Source organism: Myxocyprinus asiaticus, chromosome 4 (assembly GCF_019703515.2).
Source record: "Myxocyprinus asiaticus isolate MX2 ecotype Aquarium Trade chromosome 4, UBuf_Myxa_2, whole genome shotgun sequence".
In the NCBI taxonomy this organism is placed as follows: Eukaryota; Metazoa; Chordata; class Actinopteri; order Cypriniformes; family Catostomidae; genus Myxocyprinus; species Myxocyprinus asiaticus.
The window spans coordinates 34,226,380-34,242,505 of NC_059347.1; the positions used below are offsets into that span (position 1 = coordinate 34,226,380).

General features: G+C 37.1%; 1 pseudogene; it reads left to right on the forward strand.

The window, feature by feature from the left end:
- Window positions 1–6,218: 6,218 nt before the first annotated feature.
- LOC127439746 (uncharacterized) lies at window positions 6,219–14,708 on the forward strand (annotated as a pseudogene).
- The last annotated feature ends 1,418 nt before the right edge of the window (window positions 14,709–16,126 follow it).

Consider the following 16,126-nt stretch of genomic DNA (forward strand, 5'->3'; position numbering starts at 1 on the left):
AATGTTTATTTGAAAGTCAGAAACTAGTCAGAAACTAAAGAGATTGTGGTACTGAGATGATTTACTTACTGCAGATACCGGTGAGGTCCAGACACATTGTACACAAAAGTTCAATGTTCTCTGTGCAGCAATTATAAAACAGTATGTATTATTAAAAGCACTGTACAAATAAATGTAAGTGATACTGAATTAATGTCCACACTGTTTTCCAAATCACATTTTCCCCTTAAGGGAAGACCTGCACATTCTGAAAAGACACCCAAAATATAGTGAATTGCAGGCAGGACAAATGCAGGAAAGAGGAAACTCAGAATAGTTCATTTCAAACATGACAAAACATCTCACTACTGTACATGTCTCATCTAATAATTATGGTATTTCACTGTAGAACTGATACATTTAGCATCACAGCATGAAAACAGTTGAATACATCATCACTAGTCACAGACAGTTCAGGAAAAATACAGTTCTTTTTTATACTCAGTAATAATGCCATTTCAAAACATGTGAAGCATTCACACACACACACAAAAAGATGCTAAATAGAAATGAACAAACTCTCAAAATGTCTAATGAACTTTCAGCACATGTACACACACCTGTTAGCACAATAATGCTATCGTTTATATGTAATTCATTGCCCTCCGTTACAATTAGTGATGGGGAGTCAGCTCCAAAAGTGTAGATTCCTCAACTCTGACTCGTCCTAGAAAGGGAGTTGACTCTGATACAGTTATCGATTCTTTTGTACGACTCAGGACATGATTAGCTCAAAATAAGGAATTGCCATTCTTAAGAACCAATCACATCCTCTACAAACTCCTGTTGTTGGTGGGACACCACCTCATTCATCATGTGTGTTTGAGTGAGAGATAAAGTGTGTGCATGTAAAAGAGAGAGAGGGTGTGACAGATTTTAAAACTTTCAGAAGTTTGTGTAGTATTAAATCAATGCAAGGGACAGTGGTTGAAGAAGCTGATTCTCCCAATTTGTCTAGTTTCTATGTGTCACTTAAATTATTCCCGACCCAGCCTGTTTCTTGTTATTTTCCCTCTTAAAATTGGATATGAGCAGCAACTAGGGAATGGCATCGTTACCAGTCATTTTAAGGTAAATTTATGCAGTGTCTCTAATTATAATAGCAGGAGTTTATGTCATCATTTCACACATTTTAAAAACTCTTAAGAGAAAATAAAAACTAAATTTAGTGTGCGATTAAAGGCTGCAATCTTCTCAGGGTCATTGCCAGAACATATGGAATAGGAAACACTATTAACTTACAGGTAAGCTAGTGATATTTTATCAAAGCAATAACCACACCAATTTATCTTAATTAAACCCACTGCTATTTAATCCACTGTGGTTGAGACTTTTGAGTTTAAAAAGCTGCCATTTTAAAATTTTCAAAATACGTTTCACAAAAAAGCGATTTCACGCACCATACTGTACGTTCCATTTAATAACAATGGTCCGAATTAATATTTTTTATTTTATTTTATTGCATCTCCATAATATGCCTATTAATAGTTATTGAGTTAATCAGGCAAGAAAATATGTGCAATTTGTTTTTCCATCAGCATGGAAGCCATCTAGACTAAGCTTCTCCCGTCCCACTAATGTTAGTGTTTAGATTTGGGTCGGAGAAACTACAGCAGTTACAGAAAAACATCCAATTTACACAGAGCGGCAATCGGATGCAATAAGCAGTGGATTGAGTGAGCTATATATGAGTGAAAATGAAACTATGATTTTTATAATTCCATTGATTTTTCCGCTCATGCCTGACAAGCAATTTTGGGGGTGAAAATATGTCACTTGGGAAGGCACTGCCAACCCGATCTCATGAAAATTCATACATAATTTACGAGTTGGCTATTTTATATGGTGTTGCACAATGTTGTTTGCATAAGCTCGTAGGACTTCATCACGTGCAAATTCCCGGATGTCTAATGCGGAAGTTATTCATTTTATTATTATTATGCCCTTACCCAAACCCCTTATCTAAACTTAACCAATCAGTAGAGTGTGTAAACATGATAGGAAGCTGTTGTGTGTGACAGAAGCAAGTAATTGTCACATATTAGATGGAAACGATGTCCAGCGACGTCATTGGCTGTAGTGAAAGTCGTACGAATTCAAACTAGTGCAGTCACAGGATATCATACAAATTAGCCAGATTTAGAAAAGTCGTACGAATCCTTACGATTTTGCTGTGAGAGTGTGTTGGCACTGCCCACAAATGTCCATCCCTGGTGACAGCCCTGAATTTTGAAAATATCCTGACTGAAAATAAATGGACTTGACTCCAGCTGGAGTCGGGAATCGAATTAGACTAAAAAAAATCTAAATCGAACACCCCTAGTTACAATATATTCAGTTCCTGAGATATTTGGTTCTAGTGGGTGGAGCATACATGAATATTCATGAATTATCCTGACATGCCTATTGAAGTGGAACTGAAAATGTTAGCGACACCATCATGACTCAAGTTGAACTTGTCTGAAGGATTATTTCGAAAAGGTAATTAAACGTTGACAAAGTTAGACTAAACTACAACAGTTTACATTTTTGTAACATTTGATCATTTGTAAAAAGTGCTTTTGATTAGTCTGTGCACTTTGCATTCTTGCAGGAATGATTACAGCCACTTTAGGAGACAGGGACCGATTGCACCAGCTATAGGGCCTACGTAAGTTACAACTTAGCCTAGTTGTGACGTAAATGGGCACTAAGTCACAATTTACGCACTACTAAATATTTGAGCGTTGCACCATTAAAATTAGGTAGGACGTTACCCTATGTATAAACTAATTATTTACGGAAGACTCTGACCAGGAGGTTGGAATAAAAAAGCAGAATAATATTTTATGACATCAATGAGCTCATGTTTTGCTGACAGGCTTCAATCCTTTTGACATACAGTATGATGTTGACATTTACACTCGTTTACAAAAAAAAAATAAAAAAAAAAATAAAATAAAAATAATTACTTTTAAGCAGCTCTTCAGCATGAAACTGTTTAATCGGTGCAGTTTTCAGGATGCGTCACCCGATGTAAAGTTTCAACACATTCAAAATATATATATGATATTAAAATGAATAAATGTATATTTTTCCAGCCTGTTGTTTTAGTATTTATTTTTTCACCCCTTATTTATTTTAGATACAGTTCCTATATATTATTATTTACATAGGGCAAATATACTATTTATCAAATGTACTTTTATTACGTATCATATTTTAATGGGGATATAATTTATTACAGCTGACAGTTACGTGAGCAAACAAGATTTGAACATCAACCATAACAAGATCAAATTGAAATTCACGGCTGTTTAACACTTCTGTGTACAAATCTGAAGGCTGTTTATTGGATCAATGCAGGTAAACGTCATATTATGCGACTACGCATTACTTTATGGAGAACTTACGACCTACTAGTTAAGTTTTGCATTAAGAACAGGTGGTGCAACCAAATTAAACACTGACTTAGTTACAAACTAACTAGTAGTTACTAAACCCTTAGTGTGAACTTTACGTCCCAACTTACATTAGACCTTATGCACAACTGGTGCAACCCTACCCAGGAGAGCAAGCTTAAGCCACTAAACCGCCCCGTAGATTTTTTAATTCTTAATTGTGTTCTTAATTTTTTTTTTTTTTTTTTTTTTTTTATTGGGATGATAGAAAATAGTACACGTTATCATTACCAATATTATGAATGTTATGTTATAGTTTTAGTTTTTATAGTTTAGTTTGTGATGCACTTGTTTCTACAGAAGACAACAGATTTGTGTTTAGTATTCTGGTACAAATATCATTCCACAGAAGACACTGTGAGTGGACATTTTAGTGCATTAATATGAAAACTAATTTGGAATTTCAGTTTGCTTTAAAAAATTAAAATGTGTATTAACCTGACATGATCTTGTAAGAATAAATTCATACTCATGTGTTGTCAATGTCATTGTGTCTTTCAGACTGAATGTGAGAGCTGCAGTGGCTGGCACCACTGGCAATATGTTATCCAGGCAAATATGGAGGCTGTTTAATTTGTCCAGTATGCCAAGGCCATGTTTTAATAAACTATTTTCTGGGGCACTCGCTAATCTTGTGTTTCATTTCATGTAATGTTTTTGAAGCTTTAATGATCTTACCAAGAAAAGCCACGCTCATTGTGACTGCTTCCTCAAATTATTAGGTTTTGGTAACATTGTTTCATGTGACTAATATTTGCATAACTTATAATACAGAAGGCCGGAATTAGTGCAACATGCCTTTAGTGTGTGCAGCAGATGATTTTGTCATTGTACCTAGAGTATAGGCTAAACTTGAAAATAAGAAACGAGAAGAACACCTGTGAATGAGACTTGAGTATTGTTCTGGATCATGTATTTAACCATTTATTTAATGCTTTATTGCTTGCTAGTCACTATCAGTTCTTTACCTAGTCATGCAGTCTTTTAAATGGTTGCCAGCAAACATTCTGATACAGTTTTATTCAGTAAAGTGCAGTGCTTAAATTACTATCACAGCTAGACTACTGAAGCCATTCTTTTTGTGACCACTTGTAGAAAGCATTGTCTGTAAGTGTTTCTGATAAGTGCTTTATTTATTGTTTATATAGCTATGTGTAATTAAATATTTAAACCATTTAAAGAACAAAACAAAAATTCATATTGGAGCGGTGTTGTTAGAGATTCAGGTAGATGTATAATATTTTCATCCTTTTCCTGCAGTTTCACTCTCTTTCATCATATTCATTGTGATGTTGAATAAAAGGAACGTTCACCCACAAGCCTATGTGTGAAGGAGTTTACCTATTTGTCTAACTGAGGAAAAGGACTGCAAAGTAAGGACAGAATCAGTATGTTAAACACAAGTCAGAACAGGGTAAAGTACCTCATCACCATGGATCACCAAAAGCTATCATCAAACAACATCACGCACACACACACACACACACACACACACACACACACACACACACACACACACATATATATATATATATATATATATATATATATATATATATATATATATATATATATATATACTGATGAAGACCTTTATATATGAAATGACTGAAAGAGGTTGTGTATATTGTCCACAGTGCAACACATGGTCAAAGAACAGACAATAGGGTCTATTTCATATTCGCATGTGGTAGGCCTACTAAGCTATAATTCCTATAGTCATAGCCTGTTTACAAAATGAAGGTAGGTTACGAAAATGTTATTAAATCACAGATACTTCTGCAGGTTTATTTTAATCGTTGTTGTTAATGATAACATCTAATAGAAATACGTAATTAAAGATATGAAAGAAAAACAACACACATAACTGTACATGCTCATTTAAGACAGAGTATCCAGATGCGATTTTGGGACTTAAGCGAGACTTGTGTTTGTGTGCTTAGCCTTAGCACAACGTTCGTCGCATTTTACCTGCTGAAGCGGGCGTGTCAGTGGTGTAATAATGCTGCCACCTAGTGACCAGTCAAATCCATAACACCTCTGAGATTCAACCTCGGTTCTCTGAGACGAAGGGAACGAGACATTGCGTTCTGCTAAAGCATATGGGGAGTGTCTTTTTACACGACGTAGTTGAAACCTCTCTACAATAACGGCAATAGTCTAATATTGGCTATGGTGCCCTTTTAGGCACGAAGCTGTCTGCTATAAAAGCATGCACGCAAACACCATTCCTCAAAATTTCTGACTGAGGGACAAAGAGCACATCGATCGCACCTCAAAGAACTGAGTCTTGTAGTGGCCAGCATTCGCAATGTCTCATTCCCTTTGTCACAGGGAACCGAGGTAACATACGTAACCGATACATTCCCTTACGACTCAGTACACTTGACATTGCGTTCTGCTAACGCATATGGGGAACAGAAACCCATCACGCCACACTACACGACATAACCTTCCCAGAGAGGAAACATGATGCCGCAGTCTTGTGGGACGGTGACCGACATGAGTATGCCGCAAGTGAAGGACCCTCGTGGTCTGCCTGGAGGGGAGCACTCATGTAGTATATTTGTATACAACTGTACGGTACATGAAACAACAGGTTTTGCCCCTTTTTACCTAATGTTCGGTAGAGTGCCGAGGTTACCAGTTGACCTCATGTTCCAAAGTGTACTTCGAGATGAGTCAATCTGTGACTAAGACACTTATGTCAAATCACTAGTCAGCAACCTCCAGTCTGCCATGGTGTTAGCTCAAAAGAATTCTACTCTGGAACAACAACACCAGTCCAGTCAATACAACAAAAGAGCCAAGGGCTTGTCTCTTTCCACTGGTGACCAAGTTCTTATGGCTAACAAGGGTTGTAGAGGGAAGCGAAAACTTGCCGATAAATGGGAGCCAGCTGTGTACTCTGTTGTTGCCTCAAAGCCTTCTATGCACATCTATAAGATCCGTGACCAGGCTGGTAATGAGCGAGTAGTACATTGAAATCTTCTTCTACAAGTGAACTTTCTCCCTTTGCCTGAAACCGAAATCGATGGTTCTAGTCATGAGAATGTTGAAACTCGTACCTGCACTGTACTTTAACAGATGACATCTGTTGCAGCGCTCAGTGGTGGTTTAACAGAGCAGACACACATTGATGATTCCTCCTATGTAGCTGAGATAAATGGGTCTGCAGAGCTTGTAGATGATGAGCAGAGTGAGGCTGAGGAACTCTCAAGAGCAGATTTTATGTCTAACATCTCCGATGTAGCTGCATGTGAAGATGACCGAACTGCTTTGTGAGTGCATTCTCAATCGCCCAATCAAAATGAACCAAATGCACAAGCAGCTGTGCCAATGGCTGATGACAATACTGTGGCTGGTGCAAGTCATTCACCCCTAATTCCTTTCTCTGTCAGTATGCCTGTTGCTTTCAGTGCTGACTGTCTTCACTGTTTGTTTTGTGTGTGGACCATGTAATTCGTATGGCCTGTGTATGATTTTTCATGTGTTGTGGGAATTTTGTGTAATTCTAGGGGGGTGAGTGTTATAGGTATGGAAAGTATATTTATCAAACACTTCATATGAGGAATGTTCAAATGTATACTGATGTGCCTGTCTGTATACTGTATTTGTGCATCTTCCCCTTTAATTTTCTCAATCTCAATAATTTCCTACCTTGGCTCCTCCTCTTCCCTTTTGGCATTGTGTCTATATGGGAGATGTAGGTTTATACTAATCTCTAATTAATCTAATTTCATCTTTGCTTTAAAAATCACTTTATATATATATATATATATATATATATATATATATATATATATATATATATATATATATATATATATTCTTTTAATTCATGTTTATGTCATGTTATTTTCCCTATATGTTTGATTATTTTCATGTATTATGATTATTTTTTGGTTTTTCGTTGGTTTGTTTGTGGTCTTTTCTGGTTTTCATGTAGTATAAATATTTTGTAATATCTGAAGTGCTTTAGAATCTATAGAGAACAGAGCGCAACAGTCAGGTTCTGGAAGTAAAAATCCCATTCATTTTATATTTATTTAAAGAAATGTTTAATCTTTAACTTATAAGCTTAAACCTTTAAAGAAATACCTACAATGTAAAAATATTCAAAGATATTCAAAGCACATCCCTTATGTGTTTCAATTTTTTGTCATGGTCATCTGGTCACCCAACACAAACGCACGCACCCACACACAGTACAAATCAGTTCTGTTTGTTTATGTGTGTGAGTTCAGACAGACAGAATTGTGTCTGAGGTTTTTTATGTTATGTTTGATTTGTTGTGAATGAGAGAGGGAGATTTTGTGTGTAATTGTTTTGGTGAAAAAGTAAAAATAAATAAATAAATAAATGTTTAGTTTTTTTTTTTACCCACATCATATTGCTTCTGAAGACATGGATTAAACTACTGGAGTCAAATGGATTACTTTGATGCTGCCTTTATGTGCTTTTTGGACCTTCAAAGTTCTGGCTACCATTCACTTGCATTGAATGGGACAACAAAGCTGAGATATTCTTTTAAAGATCGTTGGTAGTGTTCTGCAGAAGAAACAAAGTCATATACATCTGGGATAGCATGAGGTTGAGTAAATGATGAGAGAATTTTCATTTTTGGGTGAACTATCCCTTTAATGTTATCTATCTTCATGGAGGAGGAATTGTCAATAACGTATAAAGGAATCAGCAAATGAAAAAAATACATGAGTCTGATCTGCTCTAAAACATATTAATTGCCTGTAAAACCACAGACATACCTAAGACCACTGTTGTATCAGCCAGTGCTGAAAATTATTATAATGCTTAAACTCTCTACGTTACTGTTATGGGACAGTCTACAACCATCACCTCTGTTTCACTTTTCCCTTAGAGGACCACCTGTGTCCTGGACTCTGAGCAGGTGAGGGGAGGAAAGGAACTGATAGGAGCTTCTGGAACAAAGACTGTGTTCTGTAGACCCAGACCTGTCCTTGAATTAATAATATTCCTGTTCTTCTGTCTGTTTCCCACAATATACAAAGTACCCAACTGCTGTTTCATTTCTACCGTTATTCTAATCACATATGTGTGTGGGTCGTCTGTGTGTAGGGAGTCTCATGGAATATTCTGTGATTAGACTGTTGCAAAATTAAACTGTTATCTCCAATAGATTTGCTTCTCATCTCCAGGTGTTTCACGGATATAAAGCATGTGTTCAGTACTAATCACTGAAGGACAGCTAGTTCCTTCATTGGAAACGTGTTAAATAGGTTTTTGTACTTTTTATCATGATGGCCACTAGAGGGCGCGTTAAGATCACAACTTCTGTTATGATAAACCACAGGGTAGTTCAAACATCAAAGAATTCAGCTGCTAAATATCATAAAATCTGAAAAATGTAATTAAATCAACAGGACAGGCTTGAGTTTTCCTATCAAATAAAAGCGTAATATTCAGCTTTGTATCAGCACTCTCAGAGGTCTGAATTTCCTCAGATCATGCAAAAATTTCACCGTGTGCTTGAAATGGCATGCTGCCTCAAGACTTCAAAAATCAATGAGTTCAGGTACACCATCAACCCTTTTTCGTCCTTACATGAATATATAATGTAATTTTCCACTTACTGGAACTTACAAACATCAGTCATGCTTGCTCAAATTAAACAAAATGTCTTAATATGTGTCGTACAAGGTTGGAAGTGATTGAAGCCAAATGTGTGTGTTGCTACCGAATATAGCATGTCATTTCAATGTGCTGAAAAGAGAATTTCAGAGCTGCAACAGAAAGGACCATTTTCAGTGTATAAGGACTCAAATTTCGGTCTGTACCTCACACAAAGCAACTGTGTGGCTTCATAAGACTTTGACAATAGCACACAAGTTGGTATGGACTGCTTTTGTGGTACTTTTGATGTAATTTTTATGGACTTTTTTTGCAAATGGACAGCTGTGGTCATTATAAACTGTTGCTGTGTGGAAAGAGGAGCACAGATATTCCTCAAACCTTCTCCATTGGTGTTTCGTGGAGATAAAAATAAGTTTTTTGGCTGAACTAAAGAAACCTTAAAAGGAACTCATTTTGCCCTGCCCGTTATGTCCGTGTCACATCTTTCAGATCTGAATGTGCTTACTCACACACACATTCACACATGCAAGCACCAGAACGCAGATTGCTGTCAGACATTACTGTCTGAGGGAACATTCTGAATGAAATCAGCATGGACATACGGCAGTTAAAAGTAGAAAACAGTAACTGAACCCCATGAACTACTGGTAATTAATCTTACTCTTCTCTTGTTTAAGTGTATCAATATTCTGAAAATAATATAATAATAACAATAAAAACATTTTTGAATTAAGCATGGGATTAAAGCAATGCACTGATATGTATACACATTTTACCCAACCTTTCAACCCACACAGTTTTTATCCCAAAGAATCGCTTCTCGCCTTGTCAACACTCACACAGTCTCGCAGCAATATACTTACACCTGCACTAACACCTAACTCCACCACACATGCATCATTGTCAGTGTGAACTTGGGACTTTGCTAAAAACTTTTAAAAACCTATGAAATTCATCAACGCACATACTGCGTTTGTAACTCTAATGCCCTCACACAAACTCACACTTTGATGTCTCATGTCACATACTGCGAGCAATCTGCTTTCAGTACAGAGGGACTATAACAACTCTGGTTAAGATTTCAAATCAAGCTGATTTTTAATTAAAAGCTAACTGTGCAAAGACAATATGACACACTCTGAGTGAAGGAGTTATGGGACAGCAGGAGTGAGTGTGTATTAATCACTTAAGTAAATGCCTCAGGATTGTAAATTTCTCTCAGTCTCCTGCAGCCTCTGTCTGGGAGCCTTGCTTTGCAGTGTGTTGTGGAGCTCATCAAAGTGTTTGAGTGTGACTTGAGGAGCCATGTGTTGGACTCATTAAACAAATGAGGGGCAGAAAATGAGACGCCAGGCCTTCAAAAGCTGCAACAGTCTGTCCAACATTTTATCAAAGTGACCAGAAGCAGAGTTGCACACAAACTCACATAAAGCTTCTGGTATTTTCGTGCCGTTTCTAATTTTTTACTGGATTTTTGCTAGGCACCTTATAAGCTGATTACAATTATCACACATTAACCTTTACCCACAAATGCACACCAGTAGTACCCTCCAACATGTAGGGCATTTTATAGTCATATTGCATGCCCCACTGTGTTACTGCTTAGAGACAGGGGAAATTCCCCTGTACAATCAGCACTGGTGCCCCCCAGGGATGTGTGCTCTCCCCACTACTCTTCTCCCTCTACACCAACGACTGCATTGCCAAGGACCCCTCTGTCAAGCTCCTGAAGTTTGCAGACAACACCACTGTCATCGGCCTCATCCGAGATGACGATGAGTGACGATGAGTTTGCATACAGAAGGGAGGTTAAACAGACTGTCTAGTGCAGTCAAAACAACCTTGAGCTGAACACGCTCAAAACGGTGGAAATGATTGTGGACTTTAGGAGGAACCCCCCAACACTGTCCCCCCTCACCATTCTAAACAGCACTGTGGCAGTAGTGGAGTCATTCAGGTTCCTGGGCACTACCATCTCACAGGACCTGAGGTGGGAGACCCACATTGACTCCATTGCGAAAAAGGCCCAGCAGAGGTTGTACTTCCTGAGGAAGTTCAACCTGCCACAGGCGCTGCTGATCCAGTTTTACTCAGCAGACATTGAGTCTGTCCTCTGCACTTCAATAACTGTCTGGTTTGGTTCAGCTATGAAATCAGACATCAGAAGACTACAAAGGACAGTTCGGACTGCTGAGAGGATTATTGGTTGCCCCCTGCCCCCCATTCAAGAACTATACACTTCCAGAGTGAGGAAAAAGGCTGGAAAAATCACTCTGGACCCCACTCACCCTGCCCACTACCTTTTTGAACTGTTGCCTTCTGGCCGACGCTTCAGAGCTCTGAGCACCAGAACTGTCAGGCACAGGAACAGTTTTTTCCCCCAGGCTATCCATCTCATGAACAGTTAAAACTGCCCCTTTGAGCAGTAATTAATGTGCAATACACAGCTTAGTCTTTTTATATTATCCATCAAATCCTACCTATTCAGCCATACATAACCGATTTGTATTTATATTTGCACTACGTATGTGTATGTGTGTGTTTATGTATGTATGTATATGTATGTATATATATTCATATATGTGTATATATGTGTATATGTATGTATATGTATATATATATATGTGCGTATGTGTGTGTGTGTGTGTGTGTGTGTGTGTGTGTATATATATAGTCTATTGTGTATTCTATATATACTTTTTTCTTTTCAATATTTATCTATTTTTTATTCAATTTTAATTCTTTTTTAAAAGTCTTGTTGCTGTTTTTGTATTGTGTACTGGAAGCTTCTGTCACCAAGACAAATTCTTTGTTTGTGTAAGCATACTTGGCAATAAAGCTCATTCTGATTCTGATTCTGATTCTGAAAAGTTTATATATTTTCTGTTGACTTCAGGAGGACAAGCATGTACCACTCTCAAATTGAGAGTGATTCCTTTTAGATTTGTCTGCTAACTAAATTAGGATTTCACTAAAAGATCCAAGTTAAATGTTTAAATAAAGTATCTGAGGTCTATTACACTAAATCTGAATAATATGACATCATGGCAATCATAAAAAAGTACAAACTTAAGTGTGAAGTGATCGAGAATCTTTTTCACAACCAGAAATACTCAGAAGAGTGAAACTGAGCAAATAATTGAGGCTTTTTTTTTTCTTTTTTTTTTTTTTTTTGCTGTTACCAACAATTTTTGATAATTTGAGAAACATCTCAATAAAAACGTGAACTCATTTTTCTCACAGTTAAAATTAACTCTTTATTCTCCAGCGAAGGATGCACAGTTGGCCTGCCTGCCTAAGTCATAGAAATACAATAGATGAAGAGGCTTTTTTTACATAACCTGGCTCTGTTTTACCTGAAGATACAGGGCAAAATGTTGTTACCTGCCAGTACAATTCAATCAATCATCGAAGAATTTCAAGCAGTTCATGTTGATGGAATGCAGGCCATGCTTGTTAGACTAAAAGAAAAGCTGTTATCATCATCAGATATACCATCATGTGACATAGACAACTTATTGATGAACTGGTTACACAAGTCTATTAACTTTGTACAATGAAGGTCAGTTAAGGTCCGATGAATCCAGAAAAACCTTCTTCAAACAAAAGTTCAAATTTGTTGACCCAAAACAGATATACCTGGGCTCTGACTCAGCTGGTAAAGAACGCTGTTGTCAGTATGTGCCAGTTAAAGAAACCCTTGCATCTCTGTTTAGGCAGACATCAGTGAGGGAACAGTACAACCAGTCAAAAATGCGTGATTCTGGTGACAAAGTGATGGAGGATATAAAGGATGGCACATGCGTCAAGCAAAATGCCAAATTTCATGAGCATCCATCTTCATTATCAATTATCTTGTACCAGGATGCATTTGAAGTTGTAAATCCACTTGGCTCGGGTAAAAAGAAACACAAAATCCTGGCAGTGTACATGACCCTAGGTGAGATTCTGCCACACAACCGCTCCTTAGTTGACCCAATGCAGCTTGTTTTACTGTGTAGAGATGAGGACTTTAAACAGTTTGGTCAGGAGAAGGTCTTTTCCAGCCTTGTTGCTGATCTGAAATATTTAGAGGATTCTGGATTTCAGTCTGTAGATGGCACTATTCTTAGATCAGGGCTTATTGGCATTTGCGGTGATAATCTTGGGTCTCACTGTATAGGTGGTTTTTCTGAAAATTTCAGTACCAACAAGTAACCCCAGAATTAGACGTTAGCAAACTTCAAGATGTGGTTAATCATCTTTGTTTTGTGGTGGGTGTTCAGAAGACACAGGACCTTGCGCTTGTAGAGGTGACAGATCTTCAGGACTTCTTATTCCCTATACAATGTTGAAAACTAATAATGGAATTCAAACAAAGAGGTAAGATAAAAAAAATGTCAAAAACCATGTTTTTGCTCATTATTTTCACCATCGTATTCCTTTAAATTTGTATGCCGTTTTTTTTGTAGAACACTCATAACAGAAATAATTTACATACAGCTGTTCCATGTATAGTTATTATAAAAGTTATTATAAAAGTCCTACAAAATGTAAAAAATGTCTATTTAGAGTGTAAAACTTTTTTTCTCTGTATGTACTTTTCAAAGCATCTAGAGGCCGTGGATGAAACGCCAATTGAGATCACAGTCACCCCATTACCACCACCCGACTCCCTATCTGAACAGCCATCCACTTCTTACACTCCTGCAAATTCTGATTGGCTCAGTATGTTCTAGATTCCTTGGGACCGCATGCCTGCAACCCTTCTTCATGCAGCATCCAATAAGGAGAAGGCTCCACTTGGACCGAGGAGAGAATTTGTAAGAACTGTTGTGGCAGCCATGAGGGAACTTTGCCCAAACCCAAACTTAGCTGACTGCGGGGAAGTGGCAAGAAACATTGTTTCTAAACATCCCTTAACATTTGGAGACTTTTCAGAGGAAGGGGAACAACTGGGAAAAGGCTATAGTTCACTTCAAAGACAGCTGAAAACCAGAGAACATGTTAATAGAGACAATGTAGCACACAGGATTTGTCAACCCAAAAAAAAAAAAAAAACACAGCAGAACAAGAACTGAACAGCTGCACAGTCAGAAAAGTTTGATGTAAAGTTGACAGTTATGGATGCATTAATTGACAACCTACCTCCATGCTGGATGGAGAGACCACAGAATCTCTTGAAATGAAGAGAAATGTTGTATTAGAAATGTTTCAATCTGGAGACCCAAGGTCTGCTGAATTGTCTGATGTGGACAACCTAATGCAAGAGACATTTATCAGTGCCAAATGATTAATTCATGCCCCCCTCCAGCCATTAGTGACATAGAATTTGAGTGGCCATATTATTCACTAAAAGAGGCCTATGCAATCATTTTGAAACCCTTACAGGGATTAACATAAGCAGTCACCTCAGTGAATGCCTGATTGGCAAAAGCAATAGGATTGTTAACTACTTTCAAAAACAGACATTAAAATGGAATGCAGAGGTCCAGGCTCTCCTAAAAGAAACTGAAGCCACACCAGCAACCAATAACAAGACATCCTACTGACAATGAAATACTTCAAAGAAAAAGAAACTCTCTCTTCATTTTAGTAGATGTAAGTAATTATGACATTACAGCACTAGTAAAGTAATGCCTTAAAATAATAAATCTAGTCCTGGTATCACAGATATGGCTTAAAATTAAGCCAGGACTAGGCCTTAAGAAAAAAAACATTACTGGTGTGCATCTTGAGACAAAACAATGGCACTGATATATTTTAAGATATGTCAGTACAAGTTGCTTTCAGTTAAGAACGCTCAAACATGCATTTTAGTCTGGGACTAGGCTTAAGCCTTGTCTATGAAACAGGGCAATAAATCAGTATATATATATATATATATATATATATATATATATATATATATATATATATATATATATATATATATATATAGGTTTGGAATTCATTTAAAGAAACACCCTCAGCTTTTAGGGATTATGAACTGCTCTCTAATGCATGGTTAAAACTTTAATTGTTTTTTTATTCCATCCAAAATAATTTAATTTCTTAAGAAGACTAAACCAATAAATAAACCAGAACAGTTACATAGATTACACTTATATTCGTATATGGCACAAATAGGTTTCTAACAACATTATGGAGAGTAAATTACATATTCTTTACATTTTGTGTAAGACTATCCCTTTAATGCACTTATTTTTTATAATTATAAAAAACTAATAAAATAACCTTTTTGCTGAGTAATCTTAGTATTGTTTTATATTTTTTTCAAGGAAACTTTTCATATTTCAGGAGATACACTTCTAACTTCATCTAAGTGGATGGTCAGCGCTGAGGGGAATATGACTCATTGCATTGATGAGCAGCTGGATTTTGCTGAAGCACTCTCTGTGCTTTTTGGTTGATTTATGTTTATGCTTGGTAAGATTTACTGTTAAAGATGAATTACAGTGACTAGCTGGCAACAGTGTTGCCAGTATTTTACTGTAAAAAAAAAAAAAAAAAAAAGCCTGGTAAGGTCTAACAGTGTGTATTTCAGACATTTCAAGATCCAGAGAAGAGGGTCCTGTACAGCTATGCTTGAAAACATTTCCCAGAACTCAGCATGGTACTAGGAAAAGGGCTTTCAACAGCTCCTGGTGTAAGATTATATGTTCATGAAAACAGAGTGACCCAAGTCCCAAGTATGTGAGTACAGTGTGTGTGTGTGTGTGTGTGTGTGTGTGTGTGTGTGTGTGTGTGTGTGTGTGTGTGTGTGTGTGTGTGTGTGTGTGTGTGAGAGAGAGAGAGAGAGAGAGAGAGAGAGAGAAATAAATTGAGTTGCAGTTCTGAGGCAGAAACACTGATTATTCATAGTATGTTAAAGAATTCTAGTGAAGTTACCCTTTTGGACCACACTATCTGCCACATTGAAGAACTCTGGGTTAAGTGAATTATCAATTCTACCTAGTGATGGGTCGTTCATGAACGATTCGTTCATTTTGAACAAATCTTTTATATGACTCGGAAGAACGAGTGGTCTCTGAGAGTGATTCATTTTGTCGCAG